Source organism: Hyla sarda, chromosome 11, assembly GCF_029499605.1.
Source record: "Hyla sarda isolate aHylSar1 chromosome 11, aHylSar1.hap1, whole genome shotgun sequence".
In the NCBI taxonomy this organism is placed as follows: Eukaryota; Metazoa; Chordata; class Amphibia; order Anura; family Hylidae; genus Hyla; species Hyla sarda.
In genome coordinates, this window is record NC_079199.1 from 24,995,510 (window position 1) to 25,010,684 (window position 15,175).

The window sequence follows — 15,175 nt, forward strand, 5'->3', positions numbered from 1 at the left end:
AGGAAAAAGAGGATGCAGTTGGGTACTTCCACCTCCAGAGGTCAGTCAGGCCGATCGCCAAGCACTAGGTGTGAGGAGGAGCCATGGTCAGCAGCAGTAGTGCGGTTGAGCATTAGATCAGGAACCACATTGAAATCACCTATGAAATGAACAGGATCAGAGGGAAAAGAAAACAGTTTGTTAGTAACGAGCTCCAGCACAGAGACCTGAAAAGGAGGAGGCACATACACAGAGACAAGAACAAAAGAGAAAGAACCCAGAGAACAATGTAATATTACAAATCTCCCAAAGTGGTCATAGACCGCCTGAGAAACCGCTAACGGCAGGGACTTGGTGATTAACACAGAGACACCCTAGTATGAGGCATGGTAACCCCGCGCTATCCAAGCCCTTTTCAGGGCAAGAACTTTCTGACCCGTAACATGGGTCTCCTGTAGACAAATAATGTGAGGAGACTGACGTTTCACAAAGTCGAGACAGAAGCCTTCGAACATTCCAACTTACCACCTTTAGGGTCCCCATCATGAAAAATAATACTATATAGAAACAGAAGAGGTCAAAGGAGGACCAGGACAAAGAAGGGCAGAGCACCGGGACCACACTCCACACACAATCAACAGAGAGACAAACAGGGCACAGACACAAAACATGTATACAAAAGCAACAAAGCATAAGCAACACATCCCCAAGAAAACCCTGTCTAAGGCTGGGTTCCTATTACGTTTTCCCCCATACGTAATTCATTTCATTTCAATGAGCCGACCGAAGTGAAACTTTCGGTCCGATCGGCTCATTTTTGCCCGTATGTGCTTTTACAACCGGACCTAAAACTGTGGTCGACCACGGTTTTGGGTGGGGGGAAAAGTGCATCCGTGCTGCAGCCAGGGGTTACAGCTGAGGCCGCACTCCACAGCGGAAGTCACCACAGCAACCAGGCCCGGAGATGGAGGCCCCGCCCATGAAGGCCTACAATTGCGCCCAGATCCAGGGAGGGCTGAAGATGCAGAAGCCCATGAGACCTCACAGTCCACAGCCGCAGACTGTTCAGGACCAGGGGGAGCCTCACCCCCTGGCCGGAGACCGCACCGGAGCTCCGAAGCGCAAGCCAACCGGAGCTCCAGGCCACAGGAGAAAGGAGCCGCCCGCACCACCGACAACCGCCGGGACCGGACAAACAGCTGCACCAGATGTTACGCAATACCGGGGGTAAAACAGCGGGGTCAGCGAGAGCTTTCAGCACACACCACCGCTCACGCCGGCATTCAGGCCACACCCCCTTACATATATAAAGTATATACTGTACTTTATATATGTAATTGGACCAGTACGAGTGTTTCATCATATACATTTGTCTTTTTCTCTTTGTGGTTTGTCATGTATTCCTTACACCTCAGCACCCATATATTTCATATATATATTTACTGCAGCTGAGCCCCCTCGGTTTTTCTATTTGTATCACATGCAGTTGTATCTAGAAGTCAAAACAACAAATCAATAGACCTATAATACAGCTTCACCTTTAGTAAACCTACATAGACTGGCTATTGATCGATCAGCCATAACATTGAATCCACTTTCCTAAAATTGTGGTGGTGTCCCTCATGCTGCCAAAAGGATGCTGACCAGTCAAGGCATGGAGACCACACCACAAGTCCGGTGGTATCTGGTGCCAATATGTTAGCAGCAGATACTTTAAATAGTGTAGTTCATAATATGGTGTCTGTACCTGTGTTTGATGGCTGGTCTCGCAATTCATATGGGATCTTTGCCCCAATGTTTATTTTTAGCAGCATACAAAATGAGTGTTGTCTCAGGTTTTCCACAGATTGCAGTGTGGCCCGAGACTAGTGTTGAGCGGCATAGCCATATTCGAATTCGCGAATATTCGCGAATATATGGACGGATATTCGTCATATTCGCGAATATTCGCATATTCGTAATATTCTCTTTTTATTTTCGCATATGCGAATATTCGCGTGTGCGAAAATTAACATATACGAAAATTTGCATATACAAAAATTAGCGTAAGCGAAAATTCGCACATGCGAAAATTAGCATATTCAAATTTTCGCATATGCGAAAATTCGCGCACCAGTCTCACACAGTAGTATTAGAGCCTTCTTACACCACATAAGCTGGAAGCAGAGAGGGATGATCACTGTGATGTGTACTGTAAAAAAAACAAAACGAATATTCGTAATTATGAATATATAGCGCTATATTCGTGAATATTCGCGAAATTCGCGAATATGCGATATTCGCGAATAAAATTCGAATTGCGAATATTCGCGAGCAACACTGCCCGAGACATTATATCTCTAGTCAGGCGTTGAAAAGAGCCTGTCTGGGCTTCAATGGGTGAGTGGACCACTGGGTGGGAGGGAGATCATTCTCCACAGGGCTGTAGCTGTACTGCAATGGGTGGGGTGGCTGATGTGTGGGAGGGAGAAAAGTGAACTCACACTTACAAACAACAAATCCTGAGACTTGTGGTTGGAGGGAACTCTACCTGGAAATAGTCATTTTACAGAAAAACCTTTGGAATGTCACAGAGACGTTAAAAGTTTTGATTGGTCAGGGTCCTCACCAGTCAGTAGAAAGAGTAGGGAGAAGTGCACGCTTCAATGCTTCCCTCCCCATCTTGCAGTGATTTCCATCTGGATTCACTAAATGGCCCCATAGACTTATAGTGGGGCCGTCAAGAGAAGCTGGATGGAGATTGTTGCAAACTGGTCTTGTAAGGAAAGTGTTTGAAGCGTAAAAAAGTGTACAGACCCTGAACAATGATGAGAACGAGCAGAGAGAGCTGCGTTGCAGCATGCGGCTCCTCCTGGTCTGTGTGTATGAGACCAGCACGCCCATTAGACTTACATTGTATGTCAGTCCATGTCACATAACAGAGGCAACACACTAAGCATGAATTGTTCCATACTTGTTCTCTTGTTGGGCAGAGTCTGAACATTCAGGGGGAGATTTATTAAAACCTGTCCAGAGGAAAAGTTGCTGAGTTGCCCATAGCAACCAATCAGATTGCGTCTTTCATATTTGAAAAGGCCTGTGGAAAATGAAAGAAGCGATCTGATTGGTTGCTATGGGCAACTCAGCAACTTTTCCTCTGGACAGGTTTTGATAAATCTCCCCCTCAGACTCCAACAGGTAAAAACGATAAAGGGTTTCTCCACCATAAGGTGATTTTAGTACGTACCCAGCAGACAGTAATGGACATGCTTAGGAAGGATCTTCGCTTGTCTTGGGCTAAATGGCTATGTTGTGAGATTACCATAACACTGTGGCTAGCTTTTTGTGAACTGGTATTTCCTGTTTGTTTATTTTTTACTACAAATCCCATGATTCCATTTTCCTCCCTCCCACACATCAGCCACCCCATCCATTGAAACATAAATGAGCTGCATCCATTCAAAAGACCTGTGGTTTTCAATCAGGGTGCCTACAGCTGTTGCATTAGTTGCAGATTGTTCCCTCTCCCACCAAGTGATCGCTCCACCCATTGAAGCAGACAGGCTCCCTGTCATCAGCTGACTAGTGAGTCAGGTCTCAGCCGCATTGCAATATGCGAAAAATCTGAGACAAAAGTCATTTTGTATGCAGTTAAAAATAAATATCGGGGTGAAAATCACAGAAGAATTGTGAGAAAACCGTCACACACAGGTACAGACACTATATTATGAACTACACTAACTTTACAGCCCCTGTAGCATAGTCAAATAAAAAAACATTCCTGGAATACCCCTTTAAATATGTCTCTACAACATATGAAATTTTTTTTTTAACTGACAGGTACCATGTAAACACTCCCTACTCCCACGCTTCTCCCCACTCATTCTACCAATCGATGGGAGTTTCAACACCGAGACCCTGATTAATCAAACTTTCAACATTATAAGTCCTGTAAGTTATGAGGTGTGACCTCCATGGATTTAACTTGTTTTTCTAGGACATGTGCTCACTTTAAATTGAGATTTAGGGTCTTTGAAGGCCAAGTAAAGACATTAAACTCTTTGTAATGCTCTTTACATGGGCACTGTCACTTTGAAAAAAAACTTTTGACATGTTGCAGAAACAGGTTGAAAGTTTTGATCGGTCGGGGTCTAGGTGTTCAGGTTACAACTGATCGGTAGAGCAAGCTGGGAGAAGAGCACACTAAGGGTGCGTTCACCCGCTAGTAACTAGCAACGGGTTTCCCGCTGCCGTAAACCCGCTTTGAGTTACGCTACCATTCATTTGAATGGGTCCGCGGACAGTCCGCAAATCTGACACTATTGCGGACTGTCTGTGGACCCATTTAAATCAATGGTTGCGTAACTAGCAACGGGATTCCCGCAGCTGGCAACCCGCTGCGAGTAATCGCGCGTGAACGCACCCTAAGCGAGACAAACGTAGAATGTAAGTCTATGGATTTGTCTCGGTCAGCTATACTTTTCTCTCGGCTCATTCTAACAATTGGTCGGGGTCTGAACACTTAGACCCTGACTCTTCAAAACTTTTGACATGTCTCTAGGAAATGTCTCAGGAACTGTTCAGAGTATGAGAAAACTTGTATAGAGAACCTCTTCTACTCCAGACAGTTCCTGACACGGACAAAGGTGGCAGAAGAGAGCACTGTGGTCTGGAAAGAACTACACAACTTCCTCTGTAGTATACAGCAGCTGATGGAATAAGATTTTTAAATAGAAGTTATTTACAAATCTGTAGAACTTTCTGGGATCAGTTGCTTTAAAAAAAATTTATTTTCCCTCGGTAGTACTTCTTTAAACCATTCTTGAATGGGGAAAAAAATTTGAATTCAACCCTAAATTCATCATTGTTTTAGCATCACTGCTGTCCAAAAGTGCTACCATGACATCCCATACATGGCGGCCCCAGCGATCACACGCTATAGATATAGAGAGAGACCACTGAGGCCAGGGATTGCCTGCAGTGTAATGTACATACACATTTTATAGAATATCATTGTGACACTTCTGTCAGGAAACAGCAGAATGAGGGCAGTGCTGGAGCGGCAGACAATTTACGGGTGAGTACATTCTTTTTTTTTTTTTACCTGGTCCTAAACTTTAGGCTTTTAAAAAAAAAAAAATTAAATTAGTCATAAACAGTGCACTATTGGTAGGTGGAACATGCCTGGTGCGATTTCCTGTAACAAATTGTTGTGTCAAAGAGGTTGCACTTTCTGCTTTATATCTTGAGAAATGTTGACTAATTATTTATAATGAGGAGACATCCAGGGGCGAATGTTTGTTTGTTTTTCTACCACTTTATGTTATTTCTGTAAATTAATAGAGATAAGAGCGCACAGATATAACAATAGGTGTCCAGGTGTTAGCCCTCCGCCACGTTCTCTGTCCATTAATTTATTAAGACGCTTTACTGCTGCAGGGAAGAACAAATTGACCATCTAGGATGCTGGACAGATCTATTGGAAATACGGGAATTTACACTGAAAAGCTGAGGCATAAAAGTCAACTCCGACTTGCTGTATAAAAAAGCTTAAATTTAAAGGGGTACTCGGCCCCTAGACATCTTATCCCCTATCCAAAGGATAGGTAATAAGATGTCTGATCGTGGTGGTCCCCAGCGGCGGTCTCGGCTGTGGCACCCCAGACATCCGGTGCACGGAGCAAACTTCGCTCCGTGCCGGATGACTGGCGATGCGGGGCAGAGGCTCGTGACATCACGGTCGTGATGTCATGGCCAGCCCCCCCCCCCTATTCAGGTCCATAGACTTGCAGTGAGGGGGTGTGGCCGTGACGCTGTAAAGGAACGCTGGGTGAAGCAGGGAGATCGCGGGGGTCCCCAGTGGCAGGACCCCTGCAATTAGACATCTTATCCCCTATCCTTTGGATAAGGGATAAGATGTCTAGTGGCGGAGTACCCCTTGTTACCATGTAAGAAAGTGAACCAACACTCCAGAAAAAAAAGTAAACATTTTTTAAATCAGATTAAAAAAGTGAGGAGACCAAGAATACATGATAAAATAACCCTGCGTTAACACTGACGCGTTTCAAGCCTATCCAGGACATCTAAAGTGTTTGACAGAATCTTTGTCTGTCCATCGGTACCACACAGCAAAATTACAAAATGCCTATAGATTTGTTAGATTTGTTATGCCTATATTGGTGTTAGACGACCCTCCTTATAGGTGTTTCCTGTCAGTGTAGGGCTGGGTTCACATCACGATTTGTGTCTCCACGGCACACATACGTCAGGACACTGCCACATGCCTCATTCATTTCAATGGCTTGCACACAGTCAGCTAGTGACTACATTTGGGCCATTTATTAAAGTTAGCCGAGCTTTGTCTCAGGCTGAAGAGTGCCACAAGCCCCAAATTTTTTATAGGTGGAAGGGTGGGTTTATATTTAAAAATATATCGATCCAGGATGCAAGCTACGCCCCTCCGACAAGTCAAACTCTGCAAAGCCAGACACCTTAGATTTTTAACTTACAATGTCTTTATCACAGCTCAGTCTCACCTGAGGAAGGGATATGAGGTTGGGATATGAGGACGGGATATGAGGATGGGATATGAGGATGGGATATGAGGATGGGATATGAGGACGGGATATGAGGATGGGATATGAGGACAGGATAGGAGGTCGGGATATGAGGACAGGATATAAGGAAGGGATATGAGGACGGGATATGAGGACAGGATAGGAGGTTGGGATATGAGGACAGGATAGGAGGTCGGGATAGGAGGTTGGGATATGAGGTCGGGATATGAGGATGGGATAGGAGGTCGGGATATGAGGTTGGGATATGAGGTCGGGATATGAGGACGGGATATGAGGACGAGATATGAGATCGGGATATGAGGTCCTGATATGAGGACAACAGCATCACTGTTGCTTTTCCGCTTCCACAAGGTTTAGGTAGGAAGTACAGGCACAGCCAGGTTCTCAGCTAGTAATAAATAAATAAACAAATAAATAATACATTTATTATCAATAACCTTTTGTATTCCATCTGACTTTATAGATTTTACTTTTATACTTCTTTTTACTTTTCTTAGCAATTGTTGTAAAGAAACGATATGACTATTCCTTCGCATTCATAGTTTTTTATTTGATAACACGATAATTAATTTTATTAATTTTATTTAAAAAAACACTCACTACTAATATATATTTTATATATATTTTATTATTTCTTAACACACTTGAGGACGGTGTATATCTCTTTTTATAGCCACATTCATGATGTGTTTTAGGCATTTTGGGCGGCTTTGTCACAGAAAGATCAGATGCAATTATGAGCAACTTAGGACACTATCAAAGAAAAATAGAAATTTTGCTCATTTAAAACGTAACATTTAATGAATATGCAATAAAATATTTCTTGTCCTCAAAACAAAACACCAAATCACCAAGGTGCCACACACCAAACTTGCTTCTTAAATCAGAGGCTAGATCAGGGGCTGATCAGATACTGCCCCTATTATGACAATAGCCTATGTAAGATGTACAAATATTAACCTTTAAATCTGCGTATTGTAAACACTTCGATATCCTCAAAGTCCCGAAAAAAAGTGTGGGAACTCGCCTAAGATATAGGCTGTCCTGCAGGACTCCAGCCATGGGAATGGTGTTCCTGCTGTGTAAAAAGTGCAGGAACTCAGTTCCCACACATTCCTGCAGGACTTGAGCTCTGGGTACTCCACTGGAAAACATTTTTTTTAAATCAACTGGTGCAAGAAAGTTAAACAGATCCATAAATTACTTCTATATAAAAATCTTAATCCTTCCAGTACTTATCAGCTGCTATTTGCTCCACAGGAAGTTCTTTTATTTTTGAATTTCATTTCTGTCTGACCACACTGCTCTCTGCTGACACCTCTGTTCATGTCAGGAACTGAGACGAGCAGGAGAGGTTTGCTATGGGGATTTGCTCCTACTCTGGACAGTTCCTAAAACAGACAGAGGAGTCAGCAGAGAGCACTGTGGTCAGACAGAAAGGAAATTCAAAAATAAAATAATTTCCTGTGGAGCCTACAGCAGCTGATAAGTACTGGAAGGATTACGTTTTTTAAAATAAAGAAGTAATTTACAAATCTGTTTAACTTTCTGGCACCAGTTGATTTAAAGGAGTATTCCAGCACAAAATAATGTATCCCCTATCCAAAGGATAGGGGATAAGTTATAGATCGCGGGGGGTCCGAGAGCTGGGGCCCCTGGGATCTGCTGGATGGGGCCGCGGCAGTCCGCAGGAAGTGAAGTTTCGTCCCCAGCAGAAAGCCACGGCAGACACGCCCCCTCCATGTATCTCTATGGGGTACATGGAGGGGGCGTGTCAGCCGCAGGTCATGCGGGGACAGAATGCCCCCTTTCCAGCATACTGCTGAGATCCCGGGGGGCCCCAGCGCTCGGACCCCCCGCGATCTATAACTTATCCCCTATCCTTCGGATAGGGGATAAGTTATATTGCACTACAGATGTCCTTTAAATAAAATGTTTTCCAGTGGCGTACCCCTTTAAAGACTGTCTAACAGGGAGGCTGTATTTTAAGGGGTATTTTTTGTGGCATGTGTATATTAAAAAAAATAATAATAATAATAATAATAAAAATAAAATGATAATAAAATAAATAATAAATAAATATAAAATATATAGATAGATAAATAGATAAAATTGAAGTTTTAATACGTTTATCTTGAATATACTGTACATCAGCCTATTACCAAGCAGAGGTAGGAGCGGTTTACAGAAAGTAAAATAAATAGATGAAGGATATATGGATGATGTTTTACCAATAAAGGCAGTATAGCAAAATACACAATAGGCAGTCCTGGGTAAACAATCACTCCGACAGCAGTGGGAATTACCTTTCAGATCTGACATCTAGTACGCGGAGTCAAAACAACAAGTCGAAAGAGGAATCTGATCTACAGCAAGTATCCCAGCAGGGGGTTCCAACAATATTCACCATGGTAATATGTAGTAAGTATTAGGAAAACATCTGCCGTATTATAATGACCTGAGGCATCTACGCTGCGTTCTAGGCTGTTCTGAAATGTATATTATTGAATGATAACATTGGGAAAGGTTAAACATGAAAAAACGAGGCTTAAACATTTTCCCGACAGGGGACAACATCGCCTCAGGTTCTGTCATATTTCCACCATAGATTATCATTAAGGAGGTTATCCAGGAATTTTTATATATATATATATATATATATATATATATATCAACTGGTATATATATCAACTGGCTCCAGAAAGTTAAACAGATTTGTAAATTACTTCTATTAAAAAATCTTAATCCTTTCAGTACTTATGTGCTGTTGAAGTTGAGTTGTTCTTTTCTGCTCTCTTTTTTGCTCTCTGATGACACGTGTCTCGGGAGCTGTCCAGAGTAGAAGCAAATTCCCATAGCAAACCTATTAGAGATGAGCGAACTTCCAGTAAATTCGATTCGTCACGAACTTCTCGGCTCGGCAGTTGATGACTTATCCTGCATAAATGAGTTCAGCTTTCAGGTGCTCCCGTGGGCTGGAAAAGGTGGATACAGTCCTAGGAGACTCTTTCCTAGGACTGTATCCACCTTTTCCAGCCCACCGGAGCACCTGAAAGCTGAACTCATTTATGCAGGATAAGTCATCAACTGCCGAGCCGAGAAGTTTGTGACGAATCGAATTTACTGGAAGTTCGCTCATCTCTAAAACCCATTCTTCTCTGTGCAGTTCCCGAGACAAACAGAGATGTCAGCAGAGAGCACTGTTTCCAGACAGAAAAGAAAACGCAACTTCAGCAGCTGATAATTATTGGAAGGATTAAGATTTTTTTTAATAGAAGTAATTTACAAATCTGTTTAAACTTTCTGGAGCCAGTTGATCTAAAAAAAAAAAAAAAAAAAAAAAAGTTTTTCCCTGGAATACCCCTTTAATAGTCTACCGGTCAAGTGTTCTGCATATGGTACCAGTACTAGGCTTTGAACGCTTTAGGTAAGTGTTACCCAAGCAGTGTGCCTCCAGATGTTTAAAAACCACAACTCCCAGCATGCCCGGACAGCCTTTGGCTGTCCGGGCATGCTGAGAGTTGTAGTTTTGAAACAGCTGGAGGCATACTGCTTGGGAATCACTGCTCTAGGCGGTTATGAAAAAGCAGATACCTAGAAGTCTACCCCAAATTCTAGTTGTGTTTGGCTGATATTGACTGCTATCAGGGCAGAGTTTCCCAATCAAGGTGCCTCCAGCTGTTGCTAAACCACAACATGCAGGATGCCCGGACAGCCTTTGGCTGTCCAGGCATGCTGGGTGTTGTAGTTTTGCAACAGCTAGAGGCACCTTATGCTGTGAGTTGTAGTTTTGCAACAGCTGGAGGAACGCCTTTGGCTGTCCAGGCATGCTGGGTGTTGTAGTTTTGCAACAGCTAGAGGCACCTTATGCTGTGAGTTGTAGTTTTGCAACAGCTGGAGGAACGCCTTTGGCTGTCCAGGCATGCTGGGTTTTGTAGTTTTGCAACAGCTGGAGGCACCTTATGCTGGGAGTTGTAGTTTTGCAACAGCTGGAGGAACACTGGTTGGGAAACACTGCTCTAGGCGATTGTGAAACAAGCAGATACCTAGAAGTTTACCCCAAATTCTAGTTGTCTTTGGCTGATATTGACGGCTATCAGGGCAGAGTTTCCCAATCAAGGTGCCTCCAGCTGTTGCAAAAGTACAACACCAAGCATGCTCTAGGCGGTTGTGAAAAAGCAGATACCTTTTTCTTTTTCTGATATTGAAATTAGTCAAGTCCGTTTGGTTTATTGTAAGTTGAGTAAAAGGTTAAAGTGTACCTATCAAAAACAACAATAATGCTTCTATATGTTACTTATTAGTAATGCAGATTCTTTACATGTCTTTTTTATGTTCTGTATTTGGCTCACAAATCCCTCTGTTCTGCTGCTCACTCTTTCTGACATCCACTGCTCAGGAAAGGGCATGTCCCAAGCAAGCACTGAGCCCGCCCTCACTCACCATGCATTCACTTTTTCCCTGAGTCTGCTGTGCTGTGCTGGGTCTAAAGGAGAGGAGGGAGCTGCCTTGCTTTAAATCTCTTCTTTTGCTTTCTCCATCCCAGAGCCAATGCTTGCCATGAATAGATGCAGAACAAGGGGGTAGAATGCTGCCTATTGTTTTTTACACCTCGACAAAACATTAACCTTTCTAATATACTTCATAAAAATGTTTTATAATCTTTTTCTAGCAATTAGGACTACTAGGGGTCTCCATACCATCCAAAACATAATCCTGTCCAGCTTAAACATCATCTTTGTCCCAGCTGAAGCACAGCCTAGGACAAAGTCCAGGAAGTGAGGGGGCGACTAACACTCTGCTGTGCTCACTCCTGTCCTGTCTTTCAGACTACTGTCTGAAAGCAGAGAGGAAGGGGTTACTGAGCAGCTTGCAGTGATTGGATGAAGAGACACAGCACCGCACAGCAGACTCAGTGAGGAACTGAATGCATGGGGAGTGAGGGCAGGCTCACTGCTTGCCTCGGACATGCCCCATCCTGAGCAGTGGATGTCAGAATGAGTGAGCAGCAGAACAGAGGGATTGGTGAGCAAAATACAGAAGCTAGACACTTAAAAAGCCATGTAAAACATGAGCATAACCTAGTGAATAACATAAAGAATTTTATTTTCCTGTGGTATGTGGTACACTAGGCATATAAAAAAAGTCACAAATTTGAGAGTTGCGCAAAAGCGTAACTTTTTGGCAGGTTTACTCCGTGTTCGCAAATTGGGGCGGGCCTACACAACAGGGGCATGGACAGTGATCATAGCTTAAAGGGGTACTCCGGTGGAAATTTTTTTTTTTTAAATCAACTGGTGCCAGAAAGTTAAACTGATTTGTAAATTACTTCTATTTAAAAATCTTAATTCTTCCAGTACTTATCAGCTGCTGTATGCTCCACAGGAAGTTCTTTTCTTTTTTAATATATTTTCTGTCTGACCACAGTGCTCTCTGCTGACACCTCTGTCCATGTCAGGAACTGTCCAGAGCAGGAAAGGTTTGCTATGGGGATTTGCTCCTGCTCAGGACAGTTCCTGACATGGACAGAGGTGTCAGCAGAGAGCACTGTGGTCAGACTGGAAAGAACTACGCAACTTCCTGTGGAGCATACAGCAGCTGATAAGTACTGGAAGGATTAAGATTTTTTAATAGAAGTAATTTACAAATCTGTTTAACTTTCTGGCACCAGTTGATTTAAATAAAAAAAAATGTTTTCCACCAGAGTACCCCTTTAAATCTACACCTGTAAAAAGAAAAAAAAGTCTTTGGATTTGTATTTACAGTGCACTCAGATCCGAGCACAGTGATTCAGATACAGCGACCTATGCAGAGCTGTCCCTCTGTGGATTTAATATTGTCTGAAAGCAATCTATATTTATATACCCACTTACAGCTAATTCAATCCAAGCAGTCCCTGGGGGCAGCAATGTTCTACCTTGCTTTTGAAGTGGTATGCTATGGCTCAGATACCTTAAAGGGGTACTCAAGTGGAAAACTTTTTTTTTTTTTTCATCAACTGGTGCCAGAAAGTTAAACAGATTTGTAAATTTCTTCTATTAAAAAATCTTAATTCTTCCAGTACTTATTAGCTGCTGAATACTACGGAGGAAATTATTTTCTTTTTAGAACACAGTACTCTCTGCTGAATCACGAGCACAGTGCTCTCTGCTGACATCTCTGTCCATTTTAGGAACTGTCCAGAGCAGCATATGTTTGCTATGGGGATTTTTTTCCTACTCTGGACAGTTCCTAAAATGGACAGAGATGTCAGCAGAGAGCACTGTGCTTGTGATTCAGCAGAGAGCACTGAGTTCCAAAAAGAAAAGAATTTCCTCTGTAGTATTCAGCAGCTAATAAGTACTGGAAGGATTAAGATTTTTTTTAATAGAAGTCATTTACAAATATGTTTAACTTTCTGGCACCAGTTGATTTAAAAAAAAAAAAAAAAAAGTTTTCTACCGGAGTACCCCTTTAACAGTTGCAAAAGTCATAATAATGTATATACTATGTTGCCTTAAATTGATTGGTCGAGCCATCAGCTATGGCAGTGGTCTCAAACTGTGGCCCTCCAGATGTTGAAAAACTTTAACTCCCAGCATGCCCGGACAGCCAACGGCTGTCCGGGCATGCTGGGAGTTGGAGTTTTGCAACATCTGGAGGGCCACAGTTTGAGATCTATGGACAAAAGCAGATTATTTAAGGGTAGTGCGACAGGGTTTTGCTTTATGGGCGGGTGCTTCGGATTCTGGCTAACTTCACTGCAGCAGACAGAGTGGTGCCCCTATCAAGAGGGTGCTCTAGGCAGAAGCCTATTTTGCAAACACATGCTGTTCTGAACAGTTCCTAAAATGGACAGCAGAGGTCAGCAGAGAGCACTGTGGTCATGATATCAGAGGAAATGCATTTCTTTTTTGGATTTCTCTTTAGTGTACAGCCCCTAAAAAGTACTGGAAGGATGACATTTTTTTAATAGAAGTGATTTACAAATCTGTTTAACTTTCTGGCACCAGTTGATTTAAAAAAAAAAAAAAAAGTTTTCCACGAGAGTACCCCTTTAAACTATCTGGATTATATTGGATATGCACCAGGAGTTCAGTAAAGGTGATAAAGTTGTTTCACGGAATCCTAGTGTCCAAAGGTCTCATTCCTGTACTACACTGACAAAAGTTATAGTTGGGTCCACAAGGAACACCGGATTAGCCTCACCACCCTGCCATGTGATATACCAGTTAAAGGACTACAACTCCCAGCTGACCTGAGTAACAGCTGTCCCTGCATACTACACATGTAAAGAGTTTGCATGGGTTTTTGCCCCATCGGCACCCCAGTGACACAATCACAGTTCTGATGGGTTTCCATAGCAATCAAAGGCCTAGCGAAGACCCCAGGTCTGCCATGCAAGTGGGTGTCTATTCAACCGGGCGTCCAGTATGACCAAGTAGAAACACTGTGGACACAATATATTGCACTACAATAGGAGATTGTTCATTTGAGTCCTCGTGTGAACCTTATAAAAAGTAAAAAAAAAAAAAAAAAAAACATTAATAATCAAAAAAATAAGTAAACATAGATAAATAAATTAAATGTAATTAGCATAATCCCGACCCCCAAAAATAAATAAAAATTATTCATTTTGTCATTACAAAATCCTCTTTTTTTTTAAGATTAAGATTTTAAGATTAAGAAAAAAAAAGAAATAAAACTATATATATTTGGTATTACCACAGCTGCAAGAACCTGATCTATAAAATGATACCACCATGCTTGGGAATTGCTGTGTTATGTTAATCTGCCTCTCCCCCCAATGTACCCCAAAATAGGGTTTAAGAACGCTGGAATACCTCTTTTATGAAAATCAATAAAATAAGATTTAGGCACTCCAGAATTGCCCCACTACAAAGTGCAAATTGTCTCACAAAAAAACCAAAAAGTGCTTATATTGCTATATTAATTAAAAAAAAAATTCAAAAAGTTACGACTCTTGAATGATTACAAAGGAAAAACAAAGAAATTTTCCTAGTTATCAAGGCCCATAATATGGGGAAGGGGTTAAAGATTTAAAAATAAATAAAAATTTTGCACACCCGCATTTGTAACCCTGTCTTGTCTGTCTGGTTTATTGGTGAAAGTACTAGACGATAACAAAGAGCCAAGTGTTGGTCCCCATTTAGACACATCGCTTACGTCATACATCACGCAGGGTCTCATCCCGCTAAAGAAGGGGTAACTAGCATTTTATGAGTTTCTTAATCTGTCCACATTCCATACAGTAGGCCACAGTCTGTAAAGTCTCTATAGCTGCAACACTGTGCCCCAAGTAAAGAGGATCGGTCAGGGTCAGAGGTCATTGGATGTTCTATTTAGGTTATTTTGAGACTGTTTATGCGTCAACAGCCCGGTATATAGTTTGGCAGGCTCAGCGAGAAAGGTCTGTTGTTCTGAGCAATTTTAAGTCACAGCCATTAGTCATTAGTGTTTAATTAATATGGGACAAAGTAGCCAAAAGTAGGATTTTGCTCGGTTTCTTTTCTCACATGATCATTTTATTTCTCTTATAACCTAAAGTTACATCCTGAGTACCTCTCTTTCAAAAAAAAAATTTTCAAATATTTTATAGTTTATTATATATAGAAAAATTTTCTAATAGGGTTCTATTT